The following is a 9,383-nucleotide window of genomic DNA, read 5'->3' on the forward strand; positions in this document are numbered from 1 at the left end:
TATGAAGCAATAGATTGTTTCTTGTAAACCGTTTGTTCACAAGTAGAAGGTGTTTATGTGCTCTTTTTCCTAGATCTTTCCTTCGTTGCCATGGCTCTCAATAACAAATTTCCTGCCCAAACCTTTTCTCCCAGCCCCAGGTTTAAATCCAACTGCCTATTCGACTTCTCCGTTCAAACTTCTCACGGGGCCCCACCCCGCTAACCCCGCCAAATAACACCTGATTCCAAGCTCTGATTGCCACCACCATTCCCCATCAACTCACGCACCGTTTGCTGTCTTGGAATCTTGTCTCTTCTGTAGCTCTTTTCTCAATTTGTGCTCAATTATTTTGCTCATTTATCTGCTTGCTTATTTTTCTCATGCCATGAAGACAATGACTTTATATACTGTATTATAATATCACCTAGCCTGGTACATATGTACACAGCAAACATTTGTTGAATAAATGACTAACTGAACAATGAAAGGATCCCATTATGTTCTTCCCAGCTGTCCAGGATGTGCAGGTTTTGCCCTCCCCCAGACTATAGGTTGGTGCCTGTACTAACTTATCCCAACACCTGGCTAAAGAAGGATGTTAAGTAAACGATTGTTTGAATTAGCTAGATAGATAGACTCATCTTCTAACCTTACCTCACCCACTGCCCAGTAAGAGCTCTGTTTATGAACTCATTCCCTATTCAGGCAGGGAAGGAGAGAGCCCTAGGCTTCGTGCTGCATTCAGGCATGACTGCTGCCCAGTGTGTCCCAACACTTCCTCTCACACCTACAGCATAAAAGGTGTCAGGGAGTGGTAGTGGGATGCATGCAAGTGTCTCCCAGCCATGTCCTTTCTCTGAGAATATACCAACTACTTTCCCAGAGGATAGGCCTCTGTGGTTGTCTATTTAACATCCCCCTGGATATAACTGATTGGACAATGAGTGGACACCTAACACAGGAGAAGTGAATCCATTGGCTGCTGTATTAGTTCCCTGTAGCTTCTGTAGCAAATCATAACAAATTTGGTTACTTTAAACAACAGAAATTTATTCTCCCGCAGTTCTGGATGCCAGTAATCTAAAATCAGTAGTGCTGGACTGAGGTCAAAGTATTAGCAGAGCTGCGCTCCCTTCAGAGGCTGTAGGGGAGAATCTGTCTCTTCCAGAGTCTTGTGACTGCAAACATTCCTTGGTTTACGGCTGCATCACTCCAATCTCTGCTTCATATCACCTTCTCTTCTGTCTGTGCCCAATCTCTCTTTGCCTCACTCTGTAAGGTTATACATATGATTGCATTTAGGGCCCACCCAGATAAACCAGGGTAATTTCTCCATCTTCAAATCCTTAACACTTCTACAAAGACCTTGTTTCCATATAACATTCACAGGTTCCAGGGATTAGGAAATAAATATCTTTTCAGGAGGGTAGACATTTTTCAGCTGACCCCAGCTGTCCAGGTACCAAGCAGATTTTATCTCAATATTTCAAACTAAGAAACACAGAAACTATAGTTGATGGTAGAAGCTTGAAGTGAGTAACTATTTAGAGTTAGGTTTGGAGCAGCCTTTTTCAGCAATATGCTCACTAATGAGTGAGCAGAGAAAGCCAGTCTACAGAGAAAGGCAGGAAAATGGAGGAGAAGCAGAAATGGCAGAGTAGGAGGTCTGAGAAAGAGAGAGATGGAGGGAGGTGCCATCTTGGCCAGAGACGCTCCCACTTCCCTTCTGTTAACCTCCTTTTCTTGGGCTACACTAAATTTTACTAATGGGATGACCAAGTTTCCTGGTCCCAGCTTTAATCCTCGGCAGATGCCCACATCTTTCAGAGCCTCAGTCTCTCACCTGAAAAATGGGTATGATGATTGTACTTATCTTGCAGACTCTGAGGATAAAGTACTTTCAGGATCTAATGCCTGGTGTTTCCAAAGGGGGTGCAAGAAGGTCATGTGGTAGCCAAGTCGGTGGCTTTCCGAAGATCTTCAGAGGGAGAGCTTTACAGAGGTATATGCTTACCAGTTAAGATTCTCTGGTTACAAGCGACTGAAATCTTTCCTGTAAAACAGAGATGGAGGTGATGGGAAGGATGCTTAATATCTCACAGAGTTAAAGGGAAAGCTGAACAGCCAAGCCTCAAGAAGGACTTGAAGGATGGAAGCTCCAGGCAAGAACTGAAGAGAAATCTCTCCAGGAGGCTGCTGTCAGAATGACGTGGTTCCAACTACAGTTGGCCCTTTGAATCCACACACTACACATCCACGACTTTTTTTTTTTTGGCCGCGTTGGGTCTTCGTTGCTGCATGCGGGCTTTTCTCTAGTTGTGACGAGCAGGGGCTACTCTTCGCTGCAGTGTGTGGGCTTCTCATTGGGTGGCTTCTCTTGTTGTGGAGCACAGGCTCTAGGTGCGCGGGCTTCAGTAGTTGTGGCTCGCGGGCTCTAGAGCGCAGGTTCAGTAGTTGTGGCGCAAGGGCTTAGTTGCTCCACAGCACGTGGGATCCTCCCGGACCAGGGCTCGAATCCGTGTCCGCTGCATTGGCAGGCGGATTCTCAACCACTGTGCCACCAGGGAAGTCCCCACATCCACGACTTCTGCATCCATGGGTTCAAACTGTGGATTGAAAATATTCAAAGAAACAAAATTCCAGAAAGTTCCAAAAAGCAAAACTTGAATTTGCCATGTGCCAGCAAATATTTACAAAGCATTTACATTGTATTTACAACTATTAATATAGCATTTACATTATATTGGGTATTATAAGTAATCTAGAGATGATTTAAAGCGTGAGAATGTGTGTAGGTAATAAGCAAATACTATGCCATTTTATGTAAGGGATTTGAGCATCCTTGTATTTTGGTATTTAAGGAAGTCCTAGAACCAATCCTCCACGGATTCTGAGGGATGACTTTACATGCTTGCCATCAAATTCAAGTTCTGGTGAAAGAAGCTGATTGGCCTGGGTGGGGTTCTATTTATCCCTGGGAAATGGAGAGAGCTGGTCCTCCGACTGACAGTTCCAAGACAACTTGGCTGCATCTACTGGTACGATTCATCAGGTCAAATCTGGGAGAGGGATGCCTAGCTCTGTGCAGCAAGAATGAGTCCAATTATTTGTAAAGCAAAAGTGATGCTTCAATTACTCAACTGTCAGTGATTTTACAAAGTTTGAACTTTTCATTATTTCCCTAAAGGGACTAGGATTTTCATTCTTCAAGATGAGGGTATGAGGATAGATGTCAGGGAGAGGGACGGAGAGGGAAAGAACAGGGACTGAGGGAGAAGGGTGACAGTCTGGACAATCTAAGAACCCTTGCAATTTTCAGCAACACCCTTGCAACTTCCGTAGAGTCTTCAAAACCTTATCTTTGAAGCCTTTCCCAAGGGCCACACCTGCCCCATTTTTGTCCTCACCCGGAGTGTTTCTCCCCTGTTCCTGTTCACGGTCCAAACCCCCAACAGGTTCCTACAGACACAAATTCCTTGGTCAAAGCCCCGTTGTGCGCTGAGAAGGGACCAGTAGCAAGAGAAAGAGTAAAGTGAGAAGGGATACGTGATGAGGGGAGGTCCCCAAGGAAGTATCAGGAAATAAGATTCTAAGTGGGGACGCTGGCCATTGATGGGAAGGGGCCTCTGAACCAGCAGGCAGGGAGTTAAAGATGGGTAGAGTGTGGATAGGTTTTGAGTAGAGAACCAGAGGGCCTTCCTGCCTCTTGGCCTCTCTCTTCTCTGAGCAATGGAAAGCAAAGTCACTGGCTGAGAAAAGGTAGGGTTGTGCTGAGAGCTGCAGGAGTGAGAATTCTGAAGTAGCTGCTGGGGGCTGTGCACATGGCTGTGATGCTAGAACTTGAATCCACGCAGCCCACCGAGTAGCGGGACGGTCTGTAGCACCGCAGGGCAGTCCTTCCCGCTCACGCGGAGCACAGTCTGCTCATCAGCCCTGTGTGTCCTCATGGCAGATTGGTGAAGTAGACAAGGCAGGCACTGATAGTCCCACCTTCTATATATAAGCCGAGGCTCTGGAATTAAGGGTTTTGACCAAGGCCACCCAATTTATTCAAAGCAGAGACGAGGCTAAACTCTGTGGTCCCTGGCAGCTGTTACGATGGAAAAGCTCTGTTTCACTTGTGTTGCATGGGGTAGGAAAAACATTGAGACTTGTGAAAATAATACAGACTGTCTTCTGAGCCCAGAATGTGGCCCAAAAGAGAGCAGGCAGGGAGACTGTAATCCACCACGAGATGGTGGGGTGGATGAGTCAGTTCTTCCAACCCTGGAATTATCAGCTTATCCCCAATTTTCCACATGACACTCTGTCGCTTTTCTTCTGACAACACCTACTGAACTACAATTCTACCCCAAACTGAACACTCAAAACAGAAAATAACTGCCCAAGGCCAAGGCTACATCTGTCTGTGATGACAGGCAGACTCTCTGCCCTATAGCACAGGGACATAAATGTCAAAGGCACTTGGGCCGGCTCCTTCCTGCCATCCCGGATGCCCCCATTGTGATGCAGGCCCAGAGCAATCATCCCATGTCACAGCCACTGTGGACATGATCTATAAGAGCTGACACTTGGCTCCCCTGCTCCCCAGAGCTGGCTGCTGTCAGGTTTGGTATGTGGAACATTTTGTCTGAGGGACATGCTGGCCTGGGTTGAAAGTAATTCCCATCAGCTCAGAACCGGGTGGTCTGTCACAAGGTTATTTTTCAGTTTGATCTGGACTCAGGAAGTCTTTCGGGCCGAGAGCTGGTATTTTCAAAGGTTAAAAAGCCCATCAGAAATTTCTTTCATGAGAAAATGTGATGCATCAGACTGCCCTGACTTGCATGCAGTTCCCAGATCAGGGGCCTGAGCATTATTTCACTTTAGACTCAGGACTGCAGTGTCCTGAAGATTCCTGGGGCCTGGGCTGGGAGAAGCTGGCAGTGGGATGCACTGGCCACTACTAATGGGAAGCCAGAAAGGGCAGCATGTATGTTCTTAGGATGCCCTAAGTGTGTGTCTGTGTGTAGGTACACATGCAGTGTGTGTTTGGCTGTGTGCGTCACACAAATGTTTATGTGCATGTTTGTTTGTCTCCAAGGGACATGTGTTTGTGCATATGTGTATGTATGGGTGGTCAATTGGTGTGAATGTGCATGTGTATTCAAATGTGTGTGTATGTGTACACATGTGTATGTGTGTTGAACGTGTGTGTGTATGTGTGTGTGGTCCTGTGTATGCATAGATGGACATGCATGTGTTCACACATCTATGCTGGCCTGAGAATGGGGCAGTTTAATGGTAAGAGCTTTGGAATCAGACAGATATGGGTTCAAATTCTAACTCTACAATTTATTAGCTATATGAACCCTTGCTACTCACCACCTTGGCTTCCTCCTCTCCAAGATGGGATGATACCACCTTTCTCACAGGACCAGGGTGAGGGTTAACAGCCATGAAGTAGATACTGCCCTGGCACATAGTCAGTGCCCAGCAAGTGGTAGATAATATTATTACTATGACTCTCATCACCACCATCATCATCCTTCTTGTCTCATCTTATTTTGTTCCCTGGCTGTGTGACATTCGTTCTGTCTCTTTAAAACCCATCCAGGGCTGCAAATATTTCAGATGGAAATGAACTAACTTGAACTAGCAGTCCAGAGAAATGGGTGACCACACCAATTCCCCTCATCCACTGTGACTTTGGCTACATCAGTGAATAATAATATCCCCATCAACTAAATGACATGAACAACCATCCCTGCTCAATGAGTTTTCTTTCTGTGCTGGTACCTCTTGTAGAGATGAAAGGAATCAAATGATTGTTGGCCACTTTCTGCACACCCAGGCCTGGCATAGCCTCCATGGAACATATGAGAAGAGAATACACATATCCCTGACCTTAACAATTTCCAGGGCAGTTGTCTCGTTGTTTTTAATAAATAAACAAACAAGTAAACAAACAGGCTCATTCAGGTATAATTGGTGTACAATAAAATACACACATATAAAGCATATGATTTGGTAAGTTTTAACCTATGTACACACCATATATCCATCACCACAGTCAAGATAATGAGCATGTCCATCACCTCATCGCTTCCTCCCACTCTTCCTGCACAACCCTTCCCCCCAGGCAACCATGCTTTCTTTCCCTGCAGACTGGTGTGCATTTTCTAGAGTTCTATAATCTTCAGATTATAATCATAAGCATGAATTTGGGGGGCTTTTTCACTGAGCATAATTATTTTAAGCTTCATCCATGTTGTCATGTCAGTTTATTCCTTCTTATTGCTGAATAATGTTCCATTATATGGATGTACCACAATTTGTTATTCATTCACCTGTTGAGGGACTTGTGGGTTGTTTCCAGCCTTTGACTATTACAAATAAAACTCCTATGAACATTTGTGTACAAGCTTGGATGTATGTTTTCATTTCTCTTGGGAAAATATCTAGGGGTGGGATGGTTGAATCATATGACAAGTGTATATTTAACTTTTTAAGAAACTCCCAAACAGTTTTCTAAAGTAATTGTACCATTTTACATCTTTACCAGCAGTGTATGAGTTCTGTTTCCTCAAAATCCTCACCAACACTTGATATGATCAGTCTTTTTAATTTTAGCCATTTTTCATAGGTGTGTTGTGGTATCTCATTGTGGTTTTTAATTTGCATGACCTAATGACTAATGATGTTGAGCATAATTTCTTTTTGTAAAATGTTATTGGAGTATAGTTGATTTACAATGTTGTGTTAGTTTCAGGTGTACAACAAAGTGATTCAGTTATATATATACATATGTTCATTCTTTTTCAGATTCTTTTCTCATACAGGTTATCACAGAATACTGAGTAGTGCTATACAGTAGCTCCTTGTTGGTTATCTATCTTATGTAGAGTAGTGTGTGTATGGTAATGTGCGTATTTGCCATTCATGTATCTTCTTTGGTTAGTTGTCTGTTCAAATCTTAAGCCTATTTTTAAAGTTGGGTTATTTGTTTTCTTATTATTGAATTTCAGGAATTCTTATATATTCTGGATACAACTCCTCTATTAAAAATATTTGCAAATATTTTCCCCCACTTTGTGGCTTGCCTTTGTATCATCTTAACAATATCTTTTAAAGATAAATTTTAAATTTATCACTGTGTTCTTTTATGGGTCGTGCTTTGCCTAATCCAAGGTCACAAAGGTTTTCTCCTGTGTTTTCTTCTAGAAGGTTCATAGTTTTATATTTCACATTTAGGTCTATGGTCATTTTGAGTTAATTTTTAAAATATAGGGAATTCCCTGGAGGTCCAGTGGTTAGGACTCTCTGCTTCCACTGCAGGGGGTCCGGGTTCAATCCCTGGTAGGGGAACTAAAATCCCACAAGCCATGTGGCATAGCCAAAAAAAAAAAAATATATATATATATATATATAAATAAATAAAATGAGGTATGGATTGAAGTATATTTTTGCATATATATGCCAATTGTTCCAGAATCATTGTTTAAAAGACTGTCCTTGGGGCTTCCCTGGTGGCGCAGTGGTTGGGGGTCCGCCTGCCAATGCAGGGGACACGGGTTGGAACCCTGGTCCGGGAAGATCCCACATGCTGCGGAGCAACAAAGCCCGTGTGCCACAACTACTGAGCCTGCGCTCTAGAGCCTGCAGGCCACAACTACTGAGCCTGCCGGCCATAACTACCGAGCCCACACGCCACAACTACTGAAGCCCACGCTCCTAGAGCCCGTGCTCCGCAACAAGAGAAGCCACCACAATGAGAGGCCCGCGCACCGCCGTGAAGAGTAGCCCCTGATCACCGCAACTAGAGAAAGCCCACGTGCAGCAACGAAGACCCAACGCAGAGAAAAATAAATAAATAAAATTAAAAAAAAAAAAGACTGCCCTTTCTGCACTGAATTGCCTTTGCAACTTTTTCAAAAATCAGTTGTCTGTATATGTGTGGGTCTACTTCTGGAAACTGTTTTACTGTGTTGATCTACTTTTATATCTTTATGTCAATACTATGCTGATTGTTACTGTGGTTTTAAGATAAATCTTGTAGTGTTCTCCAATTTTGTTCTCTTTTCTTTCAAAGTTGTTTTGGCTATTTTATGTCCTTTGCATTTCCATATAAAATTTAGAATCAGGTATTCAATTTCTATAAAAATCCTTCCTGGAATTCTGATTGAGATTATATCATATCTCAGATCAAATCTAAGATCTCAGGTCAAATTAAACCTATTCTCTCCAATAAATCAATTTGGAGAGAATTTAGAACTTAAAAATATTGAGTCTTCTCATCTATGAACAAGGTTTATCTCTCCATTTATGTAGATCTTATTTACTTTCTCTCAGCAATGTTTTGTAGCTTCCAAGGGTACAGATCATATCTTTTGTCAGACATATCCCTAAGTGTTTTTAACCCTCATACTAGTCTACACTGAGCCTCCAGCAATTTGTCAATTACAGTTCAAGTTTTCCCACCTCTGGGCCGGTTCCTGCAGAAGTTGTGATTCTATGTATCCACCTATCTGTCTCTCTAATTTGGGGGTAGCAGTTTGCCCTGTGACCTCACTTCTCTGACAGACCTAAGAGGATCTGCTGATTTTCAGTTTGTTCACCCATTTAATTGTTAGGATAGAGTGATGACTTCTAAGCTCCTTACATGCTAAACCAGAAACCTGTTTAGGTTTTATTTGTCCAGACTGTTCATGATCTCTTTTCCATAATTTTCTGCTTTTTCCCAAAGTGTTTGTTTTTTGTTCATGACCCACTTTATGTCCTTTGTTGGCTTATCGTATTCTTATCTTAGTAATTATTTTAGGATAGTATATATCTATAACACATTTGGTGTGATATTACACACCATAGCATACTTCTGTTCTTTTCCCCTCCAGTATTTATGTTATTTTATCATACCTTTCACATATATATCGACATATATACATATATTTTACATACATATATTCTAGACCCCAGAGTGGGTGGTTACTATTTTTGTTTAAACAGTCAATTACCCTTTACATTTTTAATACTTTAGTTTTTAGAGCAGTTTTAGGTTTACAAAAAAACTGAGCAGAAATTACAGAGAGTTCCCATATACCCTCTCTCCTGACCTCCACCCCAGTTACTAACATTTTGCATTTGTTACCAATGATAAACAATCTTGATATATTTTTTAAAAAGCTAATGTTCAGGGCTTCCCTGGTGGCGCAGTGGTTGAGAATCTGCCTGCCAATGCAGGGGACACGGGTTCGAGCCCTGGTCTGGGAAGATCCCACATGCCGCGGAGCAACTGGGCCCGTGAGCCACAACTACTGAGCCTGCGCGTCTGGAGCCTGTACTCCGCAACAACAGAGGCCGCGATAGTGAGAGGTCCGCGCACCGCGATGAAGAGTGGCCCCCGCTCGCCGCAACTAGAGAAA

The sequence above is a fragment of the Eubalaena glacialis genome, chromosome 6 (assembly GCF_028564815.1).
Source record: "Eubalaena glacialis isolate mEubGla1 chromosome 6, mEubGla1.1.hap2.+ XY, whole genome shotgun sequence".
Classification (NCBI taxonomy): Eukaryota; Metazoa; Chordata; class Mammalia; order Artiodactyla; family Balaenidae; genus Eubalaena; species Eubalaena glacialis.